Source organism: Tursiops truncatus, chromosome 4 (assembly GCF_011762595.2).
Source record: "Tursiops truncatus isolate mTurTru1 chromosome 4, mTurTru1.mat.Y, whole genome shotgun sequence".
Lineage (NCBI taxonomy): Eukaryota > Metazoa > Chordata > Mammalia > Artiodactyla > Delphinidae > Tursiops > Tursiops truncatus.
Window position 1 is genome coordinate 23,343,045 of NC_047037.1, and position 27,697 is coordinate 23,370,741.

Sequence of the window (27,697 nt, forward strand, 5' to 3'; positions counted from 1 at the left end):
ATAGACTGTGTGGCTTATAAACAACAGAAATTTATTTCTCACAGTTCTGGAGCCTGGAAAGTTCAAGATCAAGGCACCAACGTATGTGAGGTCTGGTGAGACCTCCTTCTGGTTTGTAGGGGGCTGTCTTCTCAGTGTGTCTTCACACGGTGGAAGAGCTCTCTGAGGCCTCTTTCATAAGGACACTAATCCCAGTCATGAGAGATCCACCTAATCATATTTACCAAAGTCTTCACTTCCAAATACTATTACACAGGGGATTAAGTTTCAACACATGTGTTTGGGGAGGGGCATAAGTATCCAGTCTACAGCAGTGTGTGTGTGTGTGTGTGTGTGTGTGTGTGTGTGTGTGTGTGAGTGTGCGCTCGTGCATGTGAGCACACACATGCACATGTGTTAGCCTGTTATCTGTATTGCCTCTTTTTCTTTGACTTTATTCCCTCTTCTCCTCCCCTTCTTCTCCATCTCTCTCTTACAGAGGCTTCCTTGAAGGTTAGGTGATTTTTTGCTATCTCTTCACATTTAAGAACAAGGAACTAAACTGATGACTGGAAGTTCTATAGACCTGAGTAATCTTGGCAACGGGTGGGCTTTATTGTAGCATGGTCAAATTAAAACCCAGCAATTTCGTTGAGGACCCCTGATTCAGCACATAGGAATTTTTTCTTAGGCTAATCAGTTTCCAAGAAAGCAATTTTCCAGTCTCTTGCCTGGAGAAATCACCCAGCTAAGAGCATTCTGGGAACCAAGGAAGGGAAGTATGGTGTAAGGATCTCACAATTCAGTATGTAGCCTTTGACTTAATTCCTGTAGTTTCAGTGTGCCTCACCACAGCCACCCTGGGTGTGTTCAGTATTCCCCAACTCAGAACTTGTCTGACTCAACATCTAGAGTAAGAAAATTTTACTCAGGCTTCTTCATGGGTTAGAGAAAGGTAGCAATTTGTGATCAGGAAGGTGATCCCATGGTCTGATACTTTCAAGACTTTCATCTGATTTTCCCGTTTTTCATCCAATCCTATATCCTTTGTCCTGAGGTACCCGAAACCACCAACTCTTTAGCCTTTCCAGGTATCCACAGGACAAACTGGCTTGGTTCTTCTTTACTCTTCTACTAGCAAGCTTAGATTTGAGATTTCTGTAGTTGGATAAGTCAATTCCCACTCATACATCAGTTTCTCAGCAATTAAAAAATTGGTTTATGTTTTTAGTCTATTGTAGTCTTCTCTTTTATTCTTCATGTTTCCCCCCTCCGCTCCCGTGGGCTTTTTAAACTTTTTCATTCCTTTGGGATCATTTTAGTAGGACTTCAGGAAGGACCAGACATAAATCAATGAGTTTACTCTAACATGTTTCATTTCGTTATATGTCTAATTTTAGGAAACTCATATGTACACAAGCTATTTAAAAATTCCATAGGGAGCTCTGGAGGTGGGATGGCCTGGCAGAGTCATCCTGAGTTGGGGTGAGGGGGGCTGAGCTTTTATACATGGTCCTCCAGTGACTGCATGCCCCGAGAGGGGACACATCCTTGCACGAGGCAGCTGAGGGCAGTTCCAGGAAGGAGTTTAGAGAGGAGGCCTGCCAACACAGCTAATGGGAATCTGGGCTATGCAGCTTAGTGTCTGCTGCATGTGGCTTTTAGCAAACTTCCATTTGAACATCTGGACGAACAAATCAAATTTTAAATTTTAGAAAAAAATTCCAAGTGATTTACTAAGCAAGGAGAATTGACATTTCTGAAACAAACAGGGCTATGCACTTAGTTGTAGAGATTCAATTGTAGAGACTAGGTATAATTCATCGCTTTGTCTGTAAGATATAGCCCTTTGCTTGGTGCATAGCTGATCCACAGTTAATATTTAATAATTATGTGAAATTTGTAAATTTAAAAACTTAGCTTCTATTCCTAGAGATTACCATACTAAGTGAAGTAAGTCAGATAAAGACAAATATCATATGATATTGCTTATAAGAGGAATCTAAAAAAAAAAAAAAGATACAAATGAACTTATTTACAAAACAGAAATAGACCCATAGACATAGAAAACAAATTTATGGTTACCAAAGGGGAAAAGGGTGGGGGAGGGATAAATTAGGAGGTTGAGATTAACATATACACAGTACTATATATAAAAAAGATATTTTATATATAGTAGTGTGTGTATGTTAATCACAACCAACAAGGACCTACTGTATAGCACAGGGAACTCTACTCAGTATTTAGTAATAACCTATAAGGGAAAAGAATCTGAAAAAGTATAAACATACGTATATATATGTGTGTGTATATATATATATATACACACACATATATATGTGTGTGTGTATATATATATATACACACATATATATATATATAACTGAATCACTGTGCTGTACACCTGAAACTAACACAACATTGTAAATCAACTATACTTCAATAAAATATATATATATTAAAAAAAACTTTACTGCCTAATATGGACTTCATCTTTTTCAGCAGCTAAAAAAAAATTTTTTTCCTTAAAAAAAATTTCAACATGTGGCAGTCAATGAAAAGAAGATTGTAACAAATAGAAGAGTTTAACCCACATGAAACACATTGAAATGAAATGGTCACAAAATATCACCATTATCATAAGTGGAAGAGATGCCACACTCTCCCCAACTCCCACAACCATGTCAAGTTACTCTTTGACAAAAAATCATTGATACATTTACGGAAGTAATGTAATGACCAAGAACGTCCTAGGGATAATTTCCTGTCAGTAAGTGGATTATCGTCTCATCTCTAATAAAAACTAGAAATGAAAAGAGTTGGGATTAATGATCCTGAAAATAAAATGTTATTTGGAATTCAGGAATAGATTTCTCTAAGCCATTGCTCCATATGGAAATAACACTGGACAAAAGACGTCTCTGCTTTCAAGTATGTGTCATCTGTTGGCCAGTTTATTACCTCTGAAGGGTGAAGCATCACAGATCTCCCTGGGCATATCCAGCTCATTTACATAGGCCAGTGGTCCTAGGCTCATGTTAAACTAGCAAATAGCAAGAAGAAAATGAACCCCTTTCAACACACCCAGTTCAGAGCCATATTTTTCTCATGTTGATGGCTTGGAGAGAGTGCTGCTTACCAATTTTGTTCTAGATGGGCAATGTTATGCTGCATCAGTCAAATCCCATTATATAGAGTTACAGAGCAGGTCAGCACAAATGGCTGTGTTCAAAGAAGTCTCTGACTTCCTGCCAAGTCGTTTGGCACCACTCAAGTTGTCATCAATTTGAATTACTTGTAGATCATTTCAGGAGATATTAAGATAATTATTGGCTGTTCTCATAAGGGGAGGAAGCCAGCAAAGCACTCACTGAACCTCCGCACTCATCTATAAATTGAGAAACAGACACTAAATCTTAAAACAATATAATTCATGTCATGTTGATGTATGCACCATTTCAGTTTATATCCTATTATTTCACTCTTAAATTATAAACTATATTTGGGGAATTGTCCAGTTGATATTAGCACACAGGCAGCCTCGGTGAGTATAAGATATTTTCTCTTAGTGCTTTGTTATTTTTCCACTAAAGAGTTATTGGAGGATAAATGGTACCTGGTCATGCGACATTCAAGAAACAATTGAAATTAGACTTTAAAATTTACCTTTTTAAAGAAATATGCACACAACAACTGATATTACAGAAATACTCTCCATTCACTCCAAAATTTCACTCAAAGGCTGGTTGCCTGAAATACCATTTCACATGCAAACAATACAATTGTGGATACCACAACCTGGTTATACTGTATCAATAATAATGTAGTATATCAATAATAATGCCTATCTACAATATTGGTGCTGTGAAGAAAGTCATTCTATCCTCGAGGAAGCTCTAAGACCTCATCTCTTGGCATGATGTTCTAGCAGAAAAAACACTCAACCTCTGTACCTTCTTCATTGACTTCTTGAGATGCCAGCAATAGTAGAGACAGTAAAACATCTTAATTATCCCCAGAAAATCAAGCTCAAAAGAAACAGAATGGAGATTAGCTCCTGATAAAGGTGATTCATATCCCTAAGTTAGTAACTTTACATGACAAATGGAAGTGGTACATAACTAGCTAGTTCCTTTGTCAACTTCAAAACTTATTCCACAGCTTCCCACTTTACTTTTGAACTTTATCTTCCCATCTCTTGTCTTCTGACTACTTATTCCAGTTTATCGAGGAGAGCCTGTATGAAAGTTAAAAGCACAGGCTAGAGTCAGACCATCTGGGCTGAAAATATGACTCCATGTTGGAAGACAATTATACATGGGTATCACATATTTGTGCACAACCTTTCAGCAGAGGTACTAACAGATTTTATTCTGGGATATTTTTTCAAAGCTGTTTGTATAGTGAACAACCTGAGACAGCAGAGATGGTCCAAGTGTCTCTGGAGCAGAAGGCATATTATTTGTTGCCCAGTATAATAATGTCTCCACCCAGGGCAATTGTTGGACAAGTTTGCGTGCAATCCATTAAAAAGTTTGGGATCTCCTAAACTTGGGGCTTCTCGGCTGTGATGCGAACCCACAGCATCCAGCTGGGCCTGTCTCCACGTTGCCTCCCTGGGACTTGAGGGGCAAGAGTATCTGACAGGAACATGCAATTCATGCTACCTGCTGTGTCCTTTGTCTTTCATCCAGGAGTGTTGTGTCTTTTGCAGGCATCCGTGAAACTGTAAGAGGCTAACCTGTTAGCTTAGGAGGGGGGTGAAACCTCAGACCTTAATAACGCCTCTTAATAGGCATGTGACCTTGGAAATGAACCTTTGGTTTCTGCATCTAAAAAATGAGGTTAACAATAGTCTTTACGATTGTTAGATGTTTAAATAACACCAAAGAAATATTTAGCATAGTTCCTGGAAATGTAAATGCTTACAAGTAAGTTAACTATGGTTGATTTTTATTTTTTTGTGTTTTTCCTGACATTTTTGGCTTAAATTTTGTTCTTTGGGTTTTTTGGGGTTTTTTTTTTTTTTTGCTCTTCTTATATGAACAATTCGTCTTTTTGGAAGTGCTCTATATATTCATCTTTTTCTTTGGTTTTAACCATGTATGAATTTGCATGGAAATGGAAGGTTTAAGCATTCATAAAATACAATAGAACCTGGGAATTGTATATCTAAGCACCATTCAGAGATGTGCAGAGGAGAGAAAAGGAGCTTACCACTTTTGAACTCACAGCTCAAAGCTGTGAGTTTAACTCTACATATGTATTACAGGCAAGTTGCTGTCAAATAGAGAAAATTCCCAAACATATAAAATTAGAGCACCTTACTATGGGGCCCCAGGCAATGATAGCATCTCCATATTCTCCCAGGTGGTAGTAATGTTCAGCTCAGTTGAAAACTACTGTTCTGGTCAAAAGATTTGTCTGTTTTCTTCTAAGACAGTGGTTGAGTCTTGATTGGAAGCACCTGGAGAGCTTTAACAAATACCTGTGGAGGCCTGATCCCCACCCCAAAAGGTCTTGATTTAATTGGCTTACCTGAGACTCTGGCAACAGGATGTTAAAAACTCCCCAGGTGATTGCAATCTACAGCCAATGTTCTAAGCAAAAGAGCAGCAAGAAACTAAAGGTGTCTCTTTCTAAATATTTCAAGGAGGTAGGGCAGGGGATGAAATAACGTCATGAAAAATTGAAAGGATGAATCTACCCTTTCTCATGCTTCAAAGTTTGTAATGTCTAAAATCAAGTTGAAGACCCTCAAAATCATAAGTCCAAATCAACTGGTTTTCTCTCTAGGTGGTCAAAGTGGTCTTGCGTTCTTCCCCAACACAACTACATTGCGGCACATTGTAAAGTAAGCATTGTATATTTCAAGGTTGATGATTCAAATGATTTCTATAGCCAAATATGCCACAGACATTAGTCAGACGGGTTGTATAGACAAGTCTATAGTTGATCCTTGTGATTTGGGAAGGTTATGTTTGCTCTGAATGAACGCGTCTTTGTTTTTTACATCAGCATGTTTCACTCATACGTTTGTAAAACGTGATACTATCCAGGATAGGAAAGTCAAAACAGGACTGTTACTGAATTATCTGCAAAATAAACAGTTTCATCTAAAACAGCCACTTTTAGGCCACCCATAGACAAAGATTTTACAGGGATCCTTCAAGTTAAATATGAATGTTTAAACCATAAAAATATGGTTTAAAAGCAAATGCAGGGGCTTCCCGGGTGGCGCAGTGGTTGGGAGTCCGCCTGCCGATGCAGGGGACACGGGTTCGTGCCCTGGTCCGGGAAGATCCCACATGCCGCGGAGCAGCTGGGCCCGTGAGCCATGGCCGCTGGGTCTGCGTGTCCGGAGCCTGTGCTCCGCAGCGGTGAGAGGCCCGCGTACAGCAAAAAAAAAAAAAGCAAATGCAGGACTTCCCTGGTGGCACAGTTGTTAAGAATCCGCCTGCCAATGCAGGGGACACGGGTTCAAGCCCTGGTCCGGGAAGATCCCACATGCCACGGAGCAACTAAGCCCATGCACCACAGCTACTGAGGCTGCGCTCCAGAGACCGCGAGCCACAGCTACTGAAACCCGAGCACCTAGAGCCCGTGCTCTGCAACAAGAGAAGCCACGCAATGAGAAGCCCACGCACCGCATTGAAGAGTAGCCCCCGCTCGTCACAACTAGAGAAAGCCCACGCTTAACAACAAAGACCCAACGCAGCCAAAAATAAACAAATTAATTAAAAGGAAAAACAATTTAGGAAAAAACATTATTTAAGAACTTGATTGGTGAACAATCACACAATTCTCTCCCCCAAAAGTAAAAATATAATGATCAAGACAAGTTAAAAATATAATGATCAAGACAAGTTAATCACTATTTCATTTTATTTCTTATTTGTGGCATCAAAAGGGATAGGGCATTAGTATTTGAACAATTTCTTCTGTAAATGTTAGGCACTTTACCAACAGCATTTCATTTTCTTGCCCACAACAGTCCTATGAGGTGTTGTCGTTATTGAGGCTCATGGAGGTTAAACGGCCTGAAGTATTAATAGTTTAACTACTCTGTGGGTATGTGGGGAAGAAGGTACGAGTGGACCTCATCGGTCTCATTTAGAAATCTCACTCTTTCCCATTACGTCACTTGACATTAACAAAGGACTGAGCACGCAAAGGTATGTAATGTAGGTGTCATAGACTGAACTGTGTCCCCACAAAATTCACATTTTGAAGCCCCTAACCGCTAATGTGACTGTATTTGGAGATGAAGGCTTTAAGGAGGTAGTTAAGGTTAAATGACATCATAAAGGTAGGGCCTTAATGTGATGGGACTGATGTCCTCATAAGAAGAGACACAACAGATTCACAGACTTGTGGTTGTCAAGGGGGGCGCGGGGAGTGAAGGTTTGCGAGTTTGGGATTAGCAGATGCAAACTATTACACATAGAATGGATAAACAACAAGGTCCTACTGTATAGCACAGGGAACTATATTCAATATCCTGTGATAAAGCATAATGGAAAAGAATATAAAAAATACATATACATACCTGAATCACTTTGCTGTATAGAAGAAATTAACACAACATTGTAACTCAACTATATTTCACTAAAATTTTTTAAAATTCTTTAAAATGCAAACAAACAAACCAAAAAAGGAGACACCAGAGATCTCTTTCTCTCTCTCTGTGAGTGCACAAAGAAGAAGCTATCTGAAGACACAGCGAGAAGGTGGCCATCTACAAGCCAGGAAGAGGGCCCTATCCAAAGACCAACCATGTTGGCATCTTGATCTTGGACTTCTAGCCTCCAGAACTTTGAGAAAGTCAACTTCTGTCATTAAAACCGCCTAGTCTATGATATTTTGTTATGGCAGCAAGAGAAGACTAATACAGAAGGAAATGGTTCTGTAATTCATTTATAATCTTGCTATATGTGTCTGGAATCATAAACCACTGAATAGTAAAGAAATCCCTGGACCAGGAGTTGGAAGTTGCCATACCTTCTCCTCAGCATACCAGCCAGTGAATGTGGGCATGCCAAACATTCTTTAAGCCCCAGTTTACTCATTTGTAAAACTGAGATTTTACTATCTGTTCAGCCTACCCCTCCAAGTTATTGTGAAGATGAAGTACTAATGCTTTATAAATTGTAAAGAAGTAATAAGCCACCATAGGAAAGACCACCAGTAAAATTCAAAGTACATGTGACAGTTACCCAGAAAATACCAATTTCCTTCAAACAGGTTTGGAAAGTATTTATAGTAGCAAGGCATTGAGTAGATATAATGCTCAGAATAGATTTCAAATGGCCTGTCCTAACACACAAAATTTAAATTTCTCTGTCAAGTGATTACTCCTTGGATAGAACCCAGGAGACCTCTTAGGGTTCCCTGATTGAGTGGCTATAAATGGGCAATTTCAACCCCTCATTATACATCACCAGCATTTATATTCCCTTATTAGTCTTCCTTTCAAGGTATTTCTCCTTTACCTGTAGCGTATTTTAGGGTTTTTCCTAAGTACGTGGGAATCAAAAGATCTGAATTCTTATCCCACGTCAACCACATTCTAACTACAGATACCAGCGTATTTAACCCCTGTGGATATAGCCTCTTCATCTAGAAAATGAAAACATTGGGCTATGTTTAGGGTTGCCAGATAAAATACAGGAAGGCCTGTTAAATCTGAATTTCAGATGAACATTTTTTTTTTTTTAGAATAAGTATGTTCGGCATTTTTATTTGCTAAATTTGACAACCTTGGCTGAGTCACTTCTCAGCTCTTGCCTGGTATAACTTCAAATTATATAAACAATGACAATAGCTGAATTATTGAAAGTTTGCTCTGTGCCAGGCGTATTTGTCTTTAACATCTATTATCCAACTTAATCCTCTACAAAGCCCTATAAGAATGTGTGAAGTCAGAAGGAACTCAGACCACAAGACTGTCTCACTCCTGACACCAATGGAAAGTTCAGAATCCTCAAGACAACCCTTAGTTTCAATAATTCACTGCAAGGACTCACAGAACTCACTGAAAGCTGTTAGACTCACAGTTACAGTTTATTACAAGCTCAAATCTATAGATTAGGGAATTCTCTGACGGTCCAGTAGTTAGGACTCTGCACTTTCACTGCGGGGGCCTGGGTTTGATCCATGGTAGGGGAACCAATATCCCGCAAGCTGTGTGGCACAGCCAAAAATACGAAAACCAAGAAACCAAAAAACTACGGATTAAAATCAGCCAAGGGATTGACATGTACACACTACTATATTTAAAATAGATAAACAATATGGACCTACTGTATAGCACAGGGAACTCTTCTCAATACTCTAATGACATATGGGAAAAGAATCTAAAAAACAGCAGATATATGTATATGTATAACTGATTCACTTTGCTGTACAGTAGAAACTAACACAACATCGTTAATCAACTATGCTGCAATATAAAATAAAAATTTTTTTAAAAATCAGCTAAGTGAGGAGATTCATAGAGCCAAGTCCAGGAGGGTACCACATCAGCTTCCACGTGTCCTCTCCCGTGTAGTCGTGGGCAGTGTTGACACCTCCTGGTGATGATGGGTGACTGTACACACAGAGCATTGCCAACCAGGAAAGCTCACCTAAATTCTGGAATCTTTACTGGGGCTCCATCATTGACTGCCCACACAGCTAACATCAGTTTCCAGTGCCTTCACAGGTCAAACTGATAGCATAGAATTCAACATCCCCACCATAAATCACATTATTAGACTTCCTGGCATGGCTCAAAGCCCCCAGGTAAACCAAGACACCCTCATCGGGCAAGACATTCCAAGGGCTTACAGATAACCTCAAGTAGGGCAAAGGCCAGACCACTCTTCATGCAAAGTTGCATTTTTTACTACATTGATAGAGACTAGTAGTAGCTCTCAGTTTAAAGATGAAAAAACTGAGATACGCGGTCAAATGACTCACCCATGGCCATATAAATAGTAGCAGAGATGGAATTCAAACTCAGAGTCTATGCTTTTAAGCACTGAACTGTGCTGTATTTGATTCACAGAAAGATACAGAACAAGTCCCAATAACTGTGGTCCATCCTGCAGCTACTGCTACTTTCCAACCAAGCCGTCAACCCCTTTTAAACCAAGCCTGATTCAAGTCAGGTTGTTTACAATAAAAGCCTGGTTTCAATCCCCTGATTTCTTAATCAGGAAAACAGTCAAAGGTGATTTTTGTTTTTGACTGAAAAGGCATAGCACCCCAACGTTGTCAAATAACACCACAAAAGTTGAGTATCCCGTATACTGGGCAGTGCACTAATGGCGTTACTGTACCCAAGTAAATGTTAGTCATGAGGGGTGTTCCTTTCACTCTATAATTTCTGAATGACCAGCATGTAGCTCTTGTTCAGATTCTCAGTCTTTCTCTCACTCCCTCTCCTTCCCTCTCTCCTTCCATCTCTCCTGCCCTCTCATTGAGGCAGTAATCCTAACTGCTGGTTTTCTCTTTCACGCCTTATCTTCAGGTCTCTTGGGTGAGAAGAACAAGGTCTGTAGCTTGTGCTTAGGGAAAAACAAAAAAACAAGCAAAGCCAGCTTTGGTTTGAAGTTCTCTTGGCCTACTTAGCATTAAATTAAAAAAAATAATAAATCCTCAAGGTTCAGCTGAGTTATCAGAAGAACTGCCTAAATTCGAAGGCCAAAGCCATTGCTAACCTTATTTGTGCGGCCACTATATTCTTCTTTTTCTTTTTGTTTATCTCAAATGGTGAATTCTTGAGAAAATAATAGATTTAAGAATTCCTACATATTTTGCCAAAATAACATCATTATTAAGACCCAATAGTTACCACTTATATATACCATGCTACCAATAGAGTAGAGAAAACTAAGGATCAGAGAAGTTATATGAGGAAGCCAGAGTCACACAGCAAGTCAGGGGCCAATTCAGAACTAGAACAAATGTTTCCTAATTTAGAACTCAACAAAGGCTATGCCATCTCCTCTACAGACAGAGAGACAATCTTTGCTCTAGACAGATGATCAAGCAAAAGATAACAAGGGAGATAAGCCGGCTCTCAGTCAAACATATGAGGTAACTCAAAGTAACTTCAATAACTTAGGAAAGATTTTCTAAAACCAGCAGAGGATTTTAAGGTTTTTGCTATTGTTTATCTGCATTTTACATTTGTCTTTACACAACACATCAATACGATAGTCTCCAAAAGGAGTGTTTTGTTGCTTGGATTGAATTTGTTTATTAGTTTGTTTTTACTGTGAGGTCTATTAAAAGGGTAAGAAGTGTGAAACGTGAGGTGGGGGAGTTAGAGAATGAAGAGGCTACTTTTTTTTTTTTTTTCACTTTGAAATAGTCTCACAACATATTATTACATAAGGGTAACATTAGCAAATGTTAAAACGCAGGTGCACCAAGGACAGCAATTAATTAGTCTCCAATATCACCAATCAGTCCAGATGCTGGCCATAGTTCATGGGTTTGGAGAAATGAGACCCTGGTGCACACTGGCTGAAGGGCAACGTTTTACAACTCCTAAGTCCTAGTTTTTATTGAGTACTGTTACAGATTGAATTTTTTGTGTCGCCCCTGCTCCCCTAAAAAAAAAATCATATATTGACATCCTAATTCCCAAAGTGTTCATATTAGGAGGTATGGTCTTTGGGAGGTAATTAGGTTATGAACGTGGAGCGCTTATGAATGGGGTTGGTGCCTTATAAAAGAGACCCCAGAGAGCTCTCGTCCCTTCTGCCATGAGGACACACCAAGAAGATGGCCAATTATGAACAAGGAAGTGGGCTCTCACCAGACCAAATCTCCCAGCACCTTAACCTTGGACTTCCCAACCTCCAGAAATGTGAGAAATTAATTTTTGTTCTTTAAGCCACCCAGTCTATGGCATTTTTGTTGTAACAGCCCAAACAGACTAACCAAGCACTTATTTTGAATCAGTCACTATTTTACAAACACATTATAGTACTTAGTCCTCCCAATATCCCATTTTACAGATGAGAAAACTGAGTTCAAGAAAGGTTAAATAAGTACCCAATATTTTACAGCTAGAAACTGGCAAAGTGTGAATTTGTATCTAGTTTCTGCAACTTCAAAACTCATAATATTAAGCACATAACATTGTCCCATAATGTGGTGATATAGTAAGATACATTGGCCATCGTTAAGGACATTATTGTTTGGATAGTGTGGCTTGGTTTGTTTGATTTGGTTGGACTTAGTTTGGTTTTAAGCCAAGGGTGCCGAAAGAAAATTTGGGGAATCATCATTTTGCCTTAAACTACTTTATTTGTTTTGCTTCAAAGATATTTCAGGGCTTCCCTGGTGGCGCAGTGGTTGATAATCTGCCTGCCAATGCAGGGGACACGGGTTCGAGCCCTGGTCTGGGAAGATCCCACATGCCGCTAGCCCCGTGAGCCACAACTACTGAGCCTGCGCGTCTGGAGCCTGTGCTCCGCGACAAGAGAAGCCGCTATAGTGAGAGGCCCGCGCACCGTGATGAAGAGTGGCCCCCGCTTACCGCAACTGGAGAAAGCCCTCGCACAGAAACGAAGACCCAACACAGCCAAAAATAAATAAATAAAAATAAAGAATTATTCTAAAAAAAAAAAAAGATGTTTCAGCATATTTTTCTTGTCAACAGAAATTCTATAGATGCAGTTTCACATAATAAAAAAGTTTTACTACTTAAATAAATTATAATTAGCTGTTGTAAAGTACTTCTCATCTTTAAAGTTTACTAGCATCCAGCCTATTAATTTTCTCACACCTCTGCAGCTATTCTCACAGGTGGTTTATGAGTGAACTCGAGTGAAGAAGAAGATGGTCATGGAAGAGCTACGCCTCGTGGGGAAAACCATCCCCAAAACAAAATAAATCTTTGTGCACCTGACTATTTGCAAAGGTGGTATAGGGTGGAAATAACACATTGGTCTTCCTTTTGCACTGAGTTCAGTTGGTCTCAGACTCCTGGGGAGGGAGACAGCTGGTCAATGGAGCACCTCCCCTATAGGCGCTGGGGAGACCCACTCATCAGGAAGGTAATTATTCCAACGTGTGGGTAAATAGGAGGGATAAACACCACCAAAAAAAAGAGCCTTACTGCGAGGCAGGACTTAACTTTAAAACTAACTATAGAAACAGGTTAAAGAATTGCTAAAGAAGAACCAATTTGAGTATGAAGAAGTGGGAGTGCAAATCCTTGTTTCCTTGTCAGTTAGACTTCTACACAGCCAATGCCAGCTGTTCCTCAACTATGCTGAAGCCATTACAGAAAAAAGAAGTGCTGAGTCAGCAGTAGGTCAAAGAAACTCACCTGGAGATGAGACAATATTATTATTATTAGTATTTTTTTTACATCTTTATTGGACTATAATTGCTTTACAATGGTGTGTTAGTTTCTGCTTTATAACAAAGTGAATCAGTTATACATATACATATGTTCCCATATCTCTTCCCTCTTGCATCTCCCTCCCTCCCACCCTCCCTATCCCACCCCTCCAGGTGGTCACAAAGCACTGAGCTGATCTCCCTGTGCTATGCAGCTGCTTCCCACTAGCTATCTACCTTACGTTTGGTAGTGTATATATGTCCATGCCTCTCTCTCACTTTGTCACAGCTTGCCCTTCCCCCTCCCCATATCCTCAAGTCCATTCTCTAGTAGGTCTGTGTCTTTATTCCTGTCTTACCGCTAGGTTCTTCATGACATTTTTTTTTTCTTAAATTCCATATATATGTGTTAGCATACGGTATTTGTCTTTCTCTTTCTGGCTTACTTCACTCTGTATGACAGACTCTAGGTCTATCCACCTCATTACAAATAGCTCAATTTCGTTTCTTTTTATGGCTGAGTAATATTCCATTGTATATATGTGCCACATCTTCTTTATCCATTCATCCGATGATGGACACTTAGATTGTTTCCATCTCCGGGCTATTGTAAATAGAGCTGCAATGAACATTTTGGTACATGACTCTTTTTGAATTATGGTTTTCTCAGGGTATATGCCCAGTAGTGGAATTGCTGGGTCATATGGTAGTTCTATTTGTAGTATTTTAAGGAACCTCCATAGTGGCTGTACCAATTCACATTCCCACCAGCAGTGCAAGAGTGTTCCCTTTTCTCTACACCCTCTCCAGCATTTATTGTTTGTAGATTTTTTGATGATGGCCATTCTGACTGGTGTGAGATGATATATCATTGTAGTTTTGATTTGCATTTCTCTAATGATTAATGATGTTGAGCATTCTTTCATGTGTTTGTTGGCAGTCTGTATATCTTCTTTGGAGAAATGTCTATTTAGGTCTTCTGCCCATTTTTGGATTGGGTTGTTTGTTTTTCTGTTATTGAGCTGTATGAGCTGCTTATAAATTTTGGAGATTAATCCTTTGTCAGTTGCTTCATTTGCAAATATTTTCTCCCATTCTGAGGGTTGTCTTTTGGTCTTGTTTATGGTTTCCTTTGCTGTGCAAAAGCTTTGACGTTTCATTAGGTCCCATTTGTTTATTTTTGTTTTTATTTCCATTTCTCTAGGAGGTGGGTCAAAACGGATCTTGCTGTGATTTATGTCATAGAGTGTTCTGCCTATGTTTTCCTCTAAGAGTTTGATAGTTTCTGGCCTTACATTTAGGTCTTTAATCCATTTTGAGCTTATTTTTGTGTATGGCTTTAGGGAGTGATCTAATCTCATACTTTTACATGTACCTGTCCAGTTTTCCCAGCACCACTTATTGAAGAGGCTGTCCTTTCTCCACTGTACATTCCTGCCTCCTTTATCAAAGATAAGGTGACCATATGTGCGTGGGTTTATCTCTGGGCTTTCTATCCTGTTCCACTGATCTATCTTTCTGTTTTTGTGCCAGTACCATACTGTCTTGATTACTGTAGCTTTGTAGTATAGTCTGAAGTAAGGGTGCCTGCTTCCTCCAGCTCCGTTTTTCGTTCTCAAGATTGCTTTGGCTATTCGCCCTGACACCAAAACCAGACAAGGATGTCACAAAGAAAGAAAACTACAGGCCAGTATCACTGATGAATATAGATGCAAAAATCCTCAACAAAATACTAGCAAACAGAATCCAACAGCACATTAAAAGGATCATACACCATGATCAAGTGGGGTTTATTCCAGGAATGCAAGGATGCTTCAATATACACAAATCAATCCATGTGATAAACCATATTAACAAATTGAAGGAGAAAAACCATATGATCATCTCAATAGATGCAGAGAAAGGTTTCAACAAAATTCAACACCCATTCATGATAAAAACCCTCCAGAAAGTAGGCATAGAGGGAACTTTACTCAACATAATAAAGGCCATATATGACAAACCCACAGCCAACATCGTCCTCAATGGTGAAAAACTGAAAGCATTTCCACTAAGATCAGGAACAAGACAAGGTTGCCCACCCCTACCACTCTTATTCAACATAGTTTTGGAAGTTTTTGCCATAGCAATCTGAGAAGAAAAGGAAATAAAAGAAATCCAGATCGGAAAAGAAGAAGTAAAGCTGTCACTGTTTGCAGATGACATGATACTATACACAGAGAATCCTAAAGATGCTACCAGAAAACTACTAGAGCTAATCAATGAATTTGGTAAAGTAGCAGGATACAAAATTAATGCACAGAAATCTCTTGCATTCCTATACACTGATGAAAAATCTGAAACTGGAATCAAGAAAACACTCCCATTTACCATTGCAACAAAAATAATAAAATATCTAGGAATAAACCTACCTAAGGAGACAAAAGACCTATATGCAGAAAACTATAAGACACTGATGAAAGAAATTAAAGATGATACAAATAGATGGAGAGATATACCATGTTCTTGGATTGGAAGAATCAACATTGTGAAAATGACTGTACTACCCAAAGCAATCTACAGGTTCAATGCAATCCCTATCAAACTACCACTGGCAGTTTTCACAGAACTAGAACAAAAAATTTCACAATTTGTATGGAAACACAAACGACCCCAAATAGTCAGCTGGTCTTAGTCCCATCTGGCCTCCAAGATTGAAGCTAACGAACAGAAGTAAGCATGCTATAGAATGGAGACCCCTAGAGTCGGATTAATTTATTTTGTTAATGGCTGATTGGTTTTGAAAAGAGAACTGAATTTACCATTTGTTCACTTCATATCAGCATGTTTAGGATAAAAAGTTACTCTAAAATGTGTCCAGTGCTGTGTTTTTTAGGTTATGTGTGTGCGCTGTTTTGCTTTGTTTTAAAATACTGGTTTCACTACATGTGTGGCACGAACCTGCTTAATCAGGAGTGGGTTAACGGCTGCAGTAGTGGCTGACATTAAAGCTGTCATTTAGTTAAATAGCACTAACCTACTGGGAGAGAACGTGGCATTGGAAGAAACCAGAGCAGAGCATTAGTAGTGGACAAGAGCAGCTTTGTCGTTGAGAGTAGAGGCGGCCAGGGAAGAGGAGAAGGGCAGAGTGCAGACATTTCAGCGGATCAGCGAGGCCTATATTCAAAACTTTCCCATGTTAACAATGTAGAAGTTCCTTAAATTTGAGGAGTTATAAAAAATTTGTTTTTCAAAAATAGATAATATTACATCTTGAAATTTAAACTCTAACCTGCTATATTTCTGTACTAAATGTCTGGAGGGTATTTTACCTTTATAGACTATTTTCTTACTGTAATAATTTTGTTTCCTTTTTTTCAGCTCACCCTTCCCCATTCCTAACCCAGTCTTTCAGTAATTAATACTAACAGCCTGGAGTTAACTCCTTCATATCTTCTATTATAGATTATGTTTGTAAAATATAAAATAGCAATTTACAGGAATGCATAGAAAATGACTGAAAAATAACAAACAGTTACAAAGAAAAACTTCCACAATGGCATGTCCTAAGACAATTATGATGATACTTGAGAAAATTTCTTTCTTGAATTATTTCTTTTTGTAGATTTAGATTATTTTTTAAAGTTAGTATATATAGCTTATAATCTTATTACCTTTACCTATAGCTTTCAATAAAATTAAGGATGAGTTTTAAAGACATTTGTAAATATCTGCATAATATTCTGCTGAATGGATGGATCATGGATGTGGCAGAATATTGGTACTCTTAGTGCCAGCACCCATGTGCTTCTCTTCATTCCCAGGTGCCCTTGCAGTTAGATCAGCTATATTCTAGTCAGCGGACTATAGATGAGAGGGATGTATGTCACTCCTAAGTCTGTCTTCCAAATCTTCCCTCTGCCCTCCCTTCCTTCTTCTCTCAACTGGAATCCAAGAAGACTCAGGAATCCAAGAAGTTGGAAAGAATCTGCACTGTTGAATCACCACATAAAAGGCCATTTACCAAATACCTGACTGGACTGTGACATGAGCAAGAATTAGAACTTTACTTTTTATGCCATGAAGGTGGTTGTTTGTTACATCATCAAGCTTACCCTCATCAGAGTGTAACTTACCCTAAAATTTTATCTTCTAGACATAGCAGTTCTGTGGCGTCATGGAAGTGCACTGCTCAGATCTACAAGAGGAACGGTGGCAGGAAGCACAGTTCAATGACCGCTCCAGGCACTGTTCCTTGGCTCTGCCATGGTGTTCCCACCAAGGTCAGCCTCCTCTTGGACCGCTTGCTCCCAGCCAGTGACTGAGCACACAGTGCGAACTAGAGCCGGGATATTCCTACCCAAAGCAGGAACCCTACAGCCTTTGTTCAAGGACTCCCCATCAGTATAGCTGAGACTTTCTGAGAACTACGCTGCAACCTGAAGCCTCTTCCAACTTCTTCTCCCCCTTCTTTATCTTTCACAGATTTGTCCAATAAATCTCTTATATATATAATCTCATCTTCACATCCTCTTTCTGTAGGGTCCAAATCAATTTAGGTTACTTCAGCATTTTCACTATTATATATAAAATCGTGATGAAAATATTTATGCATATTTTCTGAATTTCAGATAGAATTCTTAAATGAGATTCTTCAGGAGAAATAATGAACATTTCAGGACGCTTGGCACGTGCTGCCAAATGAGTTCCAAATTGTTACAATTTACTCTAATACCGATTAAATGGAAGTGCTCAGCGTAACACAGCCTCAGCAAAATTAAATATTATAGTTTAAAGAAATAATAAAAGCTTTTTGCTCATTAGAAGGGCAAAAAGCATCATTCATAGCTGTTTTGTTACGCATTTTTTTCAAACCTAGTGAACTTGCACATAATTCTAGGTAATTGTATATAAATTGTATTTCTGCTTTTGTGAGAATTCTATTTGTGTATTTTGCCCATTTACCTCTTGTTGATCTTACCGTTTTTTCTCTTTGTGACATTTATTTTTATTCACTAAAATTCCTAGTTCTTTAATTTCCTTCAAAAAAAAAAAGACCCTAATTTTAAACAGAAATAGAATAACTAAACAGAAAATGTTTCCTTGTAAGTACATCAATGCTACATGTAGTTAACGATAAAATATGGGCTGTTTTTAATTAACACCCTTCCAGTGTTAACACAAGCTCCTCTTTTACCAGAATGTCAACGTTTATTCATTGGCAAATTTAATTAATTAATTATAAATTTATTTGTTTATTTATTTTATTTTTGGCTGCGTTGGATCTTCGTTGCTGTGCGTGGGCTTTCTCTAGGTGCGGTCAGCAGACTTCTCATTGCAGTGGCTTCTCTTGTTGTGAAGCACTGGCTCTAGGCACACGGGCTTCAGTAGTTGTGGCACGCCAGCTCAGTAGTTGTGGCTCGTGGGCTCTAGAGTGCAGGGTCAGTAGTTGTGGCTCATGGGTTTAGTTGCTCTGCAGCATGTGGGATCTTCCCAGACCAGGGCTTGAACCCCTGTCCCCTGCATTGGCAGGTGGATTCTTAACCACTGCACCACCAGGGAAGTCCCTCATTGGCAAATTTTAAATGTTAACAATGAAATATGTGTTGAATTACCTATCATGGAAAAAAAAAAACCTCTGTTGAAGATACTTAAGAAAATATCGTATCTCTTCTTAAATAATTTTTTCCCCTTTTTCTCAGTATAGTACTGTTGTCTTTTACCCATCTTCCATGCCTCCAAGGAATAAAATCAGTTGAGATTATTCTTTAACTTTATCTTCAAAACAAAAGATCACAAGGAAAAAGCTCAAATTTTTATACAGAATCTCTACTGGACAACTGAATTCACACACACACACACACACCCCACAGTCCTACTAATACTGACATACAAAAATAAAGAAAATAATGTTACACCTTTGTACACACCACCAAGCTTAAGAAACAAACACTGCAGATCATATCAAAGCCCCATGTATAATCTCAATCTCTTTCCTCTCCAATTCCCCCAAAGATAGCCACTATTATGAATTTAATGTTTATCAATCTTACTCTTGTTTTTACACTTTCACTATATACATGTCATGCCTCAATAAAAAATATGCAACATTGTTTTGCATTGTTTGCATTTTATTTAAATTGTATTATATCCTACACATCCTTCTACAACATGCTTCCTTACCTCAAAGATATGTGTTTGAGATTTCTTTATCTTGGCAGGTGTAGCTCTGGTGCACTTTAACTGTTGGACAGAACCTTCCTCCAGGTAGTGTCTGTGGATTGGCAGCATCACGTCACCTGGGAATCTATTAGAAATGTGGGATCTTGAGACCCACTCCAGACCTACAGAATCAGAATCTGCATTTTAACAAGGTCCCTGCATGATAGATGCACACTAAAGTCTGAGATATATTGCCATTGATTTCCTTTGTATTAAAACTTCACACTTTATCTATTCTCTGCTAATGGATATGTAGACTGTTTCTAAACTTTTAATATGCTGATTTGATATTTTGTTTCTTTTATGTTTTTAAGAAAGCTTTCCCATCAACAAAACAATAAAGGTTTCATAACCAGTTCCCATTTAGGCATGTAAGTAATTTACTGAAGGATTAGTTCTTTATTCCAGGGTTAGGTGGACTAGTAACTTGTATAATTTGCTCAACAGCCCTCAATGTGTGAGACAGGTCATATTTCCTTACTTGTACTAAACTGACTAAAATCCTGCATCTGTTGACCAAGGCCAACAAGATGTCCAAAATCATAAATTTTCATGGTTTCCTCACTCTCACATCATTTCACTAGAACTTTAACCTATTAAGACAAGAATGAGGCGTCTGGTTATCATTCCGTCAGGTGGATGGTGAGGATGCTCCCTGACCAGGCTTACGAAACCGTTTCAAAAGTCTGTGGCTCTGCTCCCTCTGCACCAAGCCTCACCAGGGACACTTCACTGAGTCCAGTGGCCATGCCCCCGTACTCACAGGCAGGCATTCACTTCCAGGTCTTGCCACCTCCAAGTGCCCTCATTGGGCCACCTGCAAGCCTTTCGTGTTCCTTCTCAGTGTTTGAGGCATGAACTTCTTGGGTAGAGCAATTACTCAGTGAGAACACAAAATACCATCAGAGTTCTCTCCTGCTCTTTCGGGTCAGCTCTGGTATGCCTAAAACTCTTTCTGTTAATCCTCTCTTGGGAACAAGGAGAGCCCAAACCTTGGGAAGAAGCCCAATTTAAGTCCTCTTGTTTCTAAAGAAACAACATACATCACAGAAAAATAATACAAGATGCCAATTAATTTCTCATAACAATCTATTATAAGCTTCACATTTGCGAAAGTTAAAGGATCTAATTCAGGGTAAACCAACCATTTCTCTTCAGGACTGATTGTCCTTAGCACTGAGTCACTGCATATATATATATATATATTTTTTTTTTTTTGCGGTACTTGGGCCTCTCACTGTTGTGGCCTCTCCCGTTGTGCAGCACAGGCTCCAGACGCGCAGGCTCAGCGGCCATGGCTCACGGGCCCAGCCTCTCCGCGGCCTGTGGGATCCTCCCGGACCGGGGCACGAGCCCGTGTCCCCTGCATCGGTATGCGGACTCTCAACCACTGCGCCACCAGGGAAGCCCAAGTCACTGCGTTTTTTTAAACTCATCTCCTCCACCTCAACACCTTCTCTTTCACAAATTAAGAATTTGGCCCCAGAGAGTACAAATGCTTACAAAACCTTGACCAAGGTCCAAAGTTTGCTCTGGAATTGATGAAACCAGAGTTCCTCTGGAAAACATCACTTATGAAATGGTCTCACAAATTCCATGCAGCAGTCCAGTCACCGTTCTTGGGACCACCATGGGGGTTCACTCAAAAATGCTACCTCTGCAATGAAGCTGCAGTCTCACAGCCAGTCCCTATTACCAATGGATTACAAAACAAATTTAAAAAATAGAACTTGGCAAGGCAGAAACAGATCAGAGAAATTGGTAGGATTGACAGATTGCTTGGAGGTAGAATCTAGTAATAAGTCAGCAATTATTAAAGACTTGCTAAAGTGGACACAGCTAGTGGATTGTAGGGGTGGAAAAATCCCACGAGTCTTGCTGCCCAGGCAACTCAATTCAATAAATGTGTTCACTACCCACTAGGTGCAAAGTGCTTCATACTTTATTTCATTCAATCTAAAAAATCATCCTGTAGGGTAATATAATGATCACCATGATACACATAAAGAAGCTAGTCCTTGCATTTTATTTTTTTATTTTTTATTTTTTTCCTGCGGTACGCGGGCCTCTCACTGTTGTGGCCTCTCCCGTTGCAGAGCACAGGCTCCGGACGCGCAGGCTCAGCGGCCATGGCTCACGGGCCTAGCCGCTCCGCGGCATATGGGATCTTCCCGGACCGGGGCACGAACCCGTGTCCCCTGCATCGGCAGGTGGACTCTCAACCACTGTGCCACCAGGGAAGCCCCAGTCAGGCTTCTTGAACACAGACTCTTCCACATCAAGGTTCCCCATGTAAAGAGGCTTCTGGACATCCCACCCCCAGTGTTTGCCAGGCATGTCTCAGTCCCATCTGAAGCCAGTCCTAAGAAAGCCCCATAAAGATAAACAAGAGGGCCAATATTTATTGGGTTCCTGCCCTAAGTCCTGAGTCAAGTGTTGTTTATATTACTTATCCTTCTCATAAACCTGCAGGTAGCTATAATTATCTTCATTTTCAAACAAGGAAACCGAGACTCAGAAACTTTAAACTACTTGAGACTGTACAGAACATAAGTAAATTTTGTCAGGTCCTTCTGTCTCTGAAACCCATTGCTAGAGGTTTATGTCCTCCCAAAATTCATATGCTGAAGCCCTAATTCCCAATGTGACTGTATCTGGAGATAGGGTCTTTAGGAGGTAATTAAGATTAAATAAGTTCATAAGGGTGGGGTCCCAATTCAATAGGACTGTGGCCTTATAAGAATTGGAAGCGATCCTTTCCCCCTCCCCTCCTTGCTCACATTACCACTACCACCATGCCACCATACACAGGGAGAAGGCAAGCATCTGGAAGCCAAGAAGAGAGATCTTACCAGGAACCAAATTGACCAGCACCATGACCTTGGATTTTCCAGCCTCCAGGAACGTAAAATATAAATTTCTGTTGTTTAAGCCGCCAAGACTGTTAGTACAGCTTGAGATGACTAAGACACCCATTCCTTTTCCTCTGTCTATCTCATGTGTCTCTCTCAAGTAGCTTCCAGGCCATTTGATTCTACCCACAAGTAAGATTTATACTTACGCACCCTGTGCTGTGTATGGGAAATATAATGATGAGAAAAAACAGTCCTGGCGCCCACCCTCATGGAGCTTAACAGTCTAGTGGAAGAGGTAAACGGGAATTAAATCGTCATACACATATATAATCATATGTTTACTGATATTGAGCTCCCTGGCTCCCAAGTCCATCAGGCATGTCTATATAAGTCCAAAGGCAATTTGTGAACACAATTCAAGATTCATTTTTCCTAGAGATCTCACACTCCTGGGTTAATTAATAAATGCATATTGGTATTCGTTAAAGAGGGGCAGGAGTCACCTAACCCCACTGCTTGACTCATCCAAGCCTCAGCTAGGGTAAATCTGGATCCTGTGATGTCGCGAGTAGTCTCAAAATGAAAATTACTCTGGGAGAGGTACTACATGACTGTACAGCCACACTAAGGTATAACATCTGAAAGCAGACACCCTTGAGAGAAATTTTGCCAACGAGGTATGTGCAAATGTTTCCTATGGTATCATTTTGCCGCAGGCCTGTCCTGGAGAAGAATTATAGCTCCAGAAACTCAACCTGAGTTTAAAGTCTTACTAAGGTAATTTTATTTCCATTGTATAAGTCTTATGTACATTTCAGGTAGTTTCAATCGCCTTGGGAAAAATATTAGACATGAAGTTTGGAACCTTTCCTTTGAAGGAAAACTCTTCATGCTATTAGACTATTTGGGGAAAGGTTACAACAGAATGATAAGGAGAATTTTAAGATAATGGCTGCTCAGTGCTCTGGTTTAGAATTTGAGGCTGGGGTTTGAAAAGGCAGAGCTGGCAGAAACTTTATGACCTCTTAAATAAATTATAAGAGAGCACTCTGGCCGTACTTAAAAGAGCATTATTTTTTAGAACCAGCGAGAGTCTCTCTCAAGAGCACTTTACGCCTCTAACTGCCGTAGAGTGAGCAAGGAACCTCATTTCTGAGACACCTGCAATGCAGGGAAGTGGCTGCTGGTTCGAGTCCCAGAGGCTTTATGGGAGAGGAGTAGCGAATGTGATTGGGTGGGTCATAGAGGCCTGGCTGAGGCCAGCATCATAGGTATTATAGGGCCTGTGCATTGGTGGAGTGATCTTTCTCTTCCGTGGGCTGTAATTTTGTTTCCAAAGGGAAGGCGGAGATGCAGTTAGAAGGCAGTTGGCTCAAATCTCTCAAGCTGTCTTCTTCTGACTTGGGACAGTGAAACACCCAGAGATATGATGGAGAGGAGGTGGCTTTCTCGTAACTGGGGAGGAGACGATGGCATGCCTGGGACGGTGCTCACTCTTAACGGTGAGTCAGCTCATGCTGGACAGTTCCTGAGAACATAGACCCAGGTTTAATAGCACATCAGTGACAGGCTTCAGTAGGGAAGAAGGGGACTGCCAGTAAGCAGAAGAATCATTAAAAGAGCAAAACCTACAAATTCAGTCATGCCATGCCCCTGCTCAAAATCCTTCAGTGGCCTCCTAGTACCCACAGTATAAAACTTCAGCATGGCACACTTCTATCTAAGCAGCTTTCTAGCCGCTGTTGCCCCTTCCCCTATTTGGTGATTCAGGATAACTGCCATACTCTCCTGCCTCTCGGTATTTGTTCCCATATTCCCTACCTTCCCTCTAACTTTTGAGTGTCTATTTGTCTTTCAAGACTTGACTCTAGTGTAATGCAGTCCTCCCTGTCTGAAGGTATTCTTTCTCTGCCAGGCAGAGCAACTGACCACCACCCTCCACCCCTCCATTCCAGCACTTCTTATCACTTTGTATAGTCATTGTCTGCCTTGTCCCAAGATTGTCAGGTCCCATGTTGTTTTTTTCTAACTTACTAGTTGGGTGCCTTTGGGCAAATTACTTAACCACTTTGTACCTCCTTTTTCCTGCAGAAAGGCGGCTACTTATGTCATATATCCTTGCACTTCAAAAAATAAAGGGATGTAGCTAATGTCCAGCCTGGTGATGCCAAAAAGAGGCTGTACATGAAATTCACAACAGAGAAGGGAATAAATCAGAAGTCAGGACTCAAAACTAAAGTGAATCAGGAAAACGAAGCCTCTGAGATCCCTGGAGATATTGGGGAAGACCACAAGGGTTGGAGTTCAAGGCAATCTGATTAAATCTTGAAGAATCAGCTTGTCCCAAGAGACTGAAAGATTTAAGGCTATCTATCCAAGCAATAGCCATGCACACCTGTGTTCCCTAATATGATGCTACTGGTTATATCCTGATGTTCTCCATTCTTCAGCTTTGCCCCAGGAATTAACTCTAACTTTTCTTATGCCTTCTGTCAGAGTAAGTCAGTAGTGGTTTAAACAAAATAAATAAAGACACTGGTCAGGCTTTCATGAAGTTTCCTAAAACTCCCCTGGGTAGATGCAAGTGACTCAGCACTAATTCAGCCAGACAGCAATCTCTTTAGAGTACAGCCCAAGCACTGGGTCTGCCCCTGCACTTTAGGTAGACAGAGGAAAGAGGTCATTCCTCAGGCTACAGACTGGCCTAGATATACCCCAGGACTAGAAACAGTGAATCTCAGCCTCTTCAGCTCCTATAATACCTCTATACCTTGATCTAGCATTATCTTTATATGATAAGCAGATATCATATTCTGAGGTCGTTACACTGATATTTCCAAATCCATTAAGCTGATTCCACTTCAGCAGTTGTAGTGTCCTATGAAGGATTACTGTCACTTTCATCTTATAGTTTCTGAAACGTCCTTAAGGGGTAAGTCATGTAGTTAAAATATGAACCTTTGATGCCTCTGGATTAGAGGGATACTGATAATACTATTGTTCATCCAGCCTCACAAAAGTCATATCATAATTGATGAGGAGGTCAGTGACACCTTTATATTCACTATCCATGACCTAAACTATCACGCACAACCTCTTTTCAATGTGTAAAGAACAGCTATAGATCCAACAACACCATAATACATCCTTTGCTACATGATATGTCTTTTTCTAGGGCAGAATGGAGATAGTTAAAGAAGGCAGGCCTTCGATGAAAGACTTAGCACATCCATTGCTCAAGTCCTATGGACATGGGCTTTCCGGCTTCCTTGAATGAAGTTCACATGTTCCTTAAGCTCCACAAAAATGCAAAACATTTTGAGATGGCATCTAAGAAAAAAAGAAGTTTTTCCCCTGAAATGGTCTTTTAAAATCAATAATGATTCTTGACCATTTTCTTGGTCAGTTTGGAAACTTGGCACCTTCTCCAGGTTTGAAGGTCAGTTACCTTTTCCAGATCATGACATGTTGCTTCTTGCTAATATTTTCAGGCAAACACTACATAATTTTATGTGTGTGTGTATATATATATATATATATATATATATATATATATGTGTGTGTGTGTGTGTGTGTGTGTGTGTATGTGTGTGTGTGTGTGTGTGTATACACATATATACTTAACATCTTCTAAAATAACATTTCGCTAGAAATAGAAAAGATGGTTTCATAGGTGGATAGTTCATGTTGAACTTTCATAGGTGGATAGTTCATGTTGAAGGTTGGTAATGATGTAAATCTTGAGGCTTTCAGGCAGGTGATGACAAAGTCTATCAATCACCTGGAAAAGGTGGCGGACAGGTGGGAGGCTTCATAGAGGAGAATTTACTTTCATGAGTCCAGTATCGTCTAAAATTAGTATCTTTAGCTTTCCAGGCTCAGACTTCATTTTGCCAGCACACTGAAAGCTCCTCCTTCCATCATGGGGTGGGGCACGTGGGGGATTCATATGAGCTAAGCTCACATCATCATTAAATAAGAGTGAATAATGATGCAGACGTAAAGAATGGACTTGAGGACATGGGGAGGGGGAAGGGTAAGCTGGGACAAAGTGAGAGAGTAGCATTATGTATTCACTTTGTCATAAGGTAGAAACTAACATTCCACTGTAAAGCAATTATACTCCAATAAAGATGTTAAAAAAAAAAGATTTCTCTCCTACGTAAAATAAGTCCAAAGTTGTGAACCATGGCTGGTGTAGTGGTTACACTTACCACCACGGACCCAAACTCTATCTCTCTACTCCACTATTCCTATCATTTCCTTCCATTATCACGGCTGCCTCATTATTCAAGATGCCCAGGATGTCCACATTCCAGGAAGATATACAGAAGAAGAGGTAGAGAGCAAAGAACGAGCATGGGAGTTGTCGGTCTTCTTTTTAAGGAACATTTTGGAAGACCCATCAACAATGATTGCTTACGTGTCACGAATAACTGAAAATGAGGCCTGAGTATTTAATATTTTACTGATTCCACCTGGAATAAAATTGGGGTCCAGTTAGTAAGGTAGAAGTGGAGAATGGAGATTATTTCATAACTAATATCTCTTCCACAGATATATAAATCAGAATATCAAGTTATTGATTTACAGCAAGAAACATTACTGTGTTATATTAAGGAATGGGAAGAACTGGGATGAAAAGTCAAGCCATTAAGTAGGAGCTTCCTGCAGATATATAAATGGAAATTGCCATGAATTGATCCCAGTCAAAACAAGTGACCACAGTTAGAGGAACAAGACAGAGCAGAAGTCAAAGCCAATAAATAAAGCAGGACGAACAAGGAAAGGAATGTCAGTGTCACAGTACATTAAGGAAGCAGAAGCAAGAAAACCAAACCAGATCAAAACTCAAAGAATGTATAAAGGGAATAGATTTTCAGAGGTAAAAGTAATCGTGCTATAACAGTTTCTCAATCTCCGTGCTATTGACATTTTAGGTTGAATAATTCTCTGCTGTAGGGAACTACCCTGCATTGCAGCATTCTTAGCCTCCACCCACCAGATGACAGTCATGACAATCAAAAATGTTTCCAGACATTGCCTAATGTCTCCTGACCTGAGGAGAGCCAAATCACCCCCTGCTGGGTATCACTGTGCTAGAAGATTTTTTATTGTTCTAACAGTTTTTGTAGTTCCAACTCTGAGAGTGCCTTAAAGGCAGAGTCACTGCTTACATTTCACGTATCTTATCTCAGCAGATGTGACTCTCAGAAGCACCGATGGTGGCATCGAGGAGTTGGGGGTGACCTAAGAGATCTATCACTAGGGAGGGGGTCAATAAAGTGGTGTGGATGCACGCTCTGGAATCCTAGGCA

At 39.9% G+C, this 27,697-nt stretch overlaps 2 long non-coding RNA genes across 2 annotated transcripts in view; both read right to left on the reverse strand.

Annotated features, from left to right (window-relative positions):
• The window catches only part of LOC141278452 (uncharacterized), a 29,424-nt gene extending 9,403 nt beyond the window's left edge, over window positions 1-20,021 (reverse strand). The window contains exon 1 of the long non-coding RNA XR_012331204.1: window positions 19,486-20,021. This is a non-coding gene — a long non-coding RNA (uncharacterized lncRNA). The remainder of the gene's footprint in view (window positions 1-19,485) is intronic.
• The window catches only part of LOC109549842 (uncharacterized), a 298,308-nt gene that overhangs the window by 220,760 nt on the left and 49,851 nt on the right, over window positions 1-27,697 (reverse strand). The gene's annotated exons all lie outside the window — the stretch shown is intronic.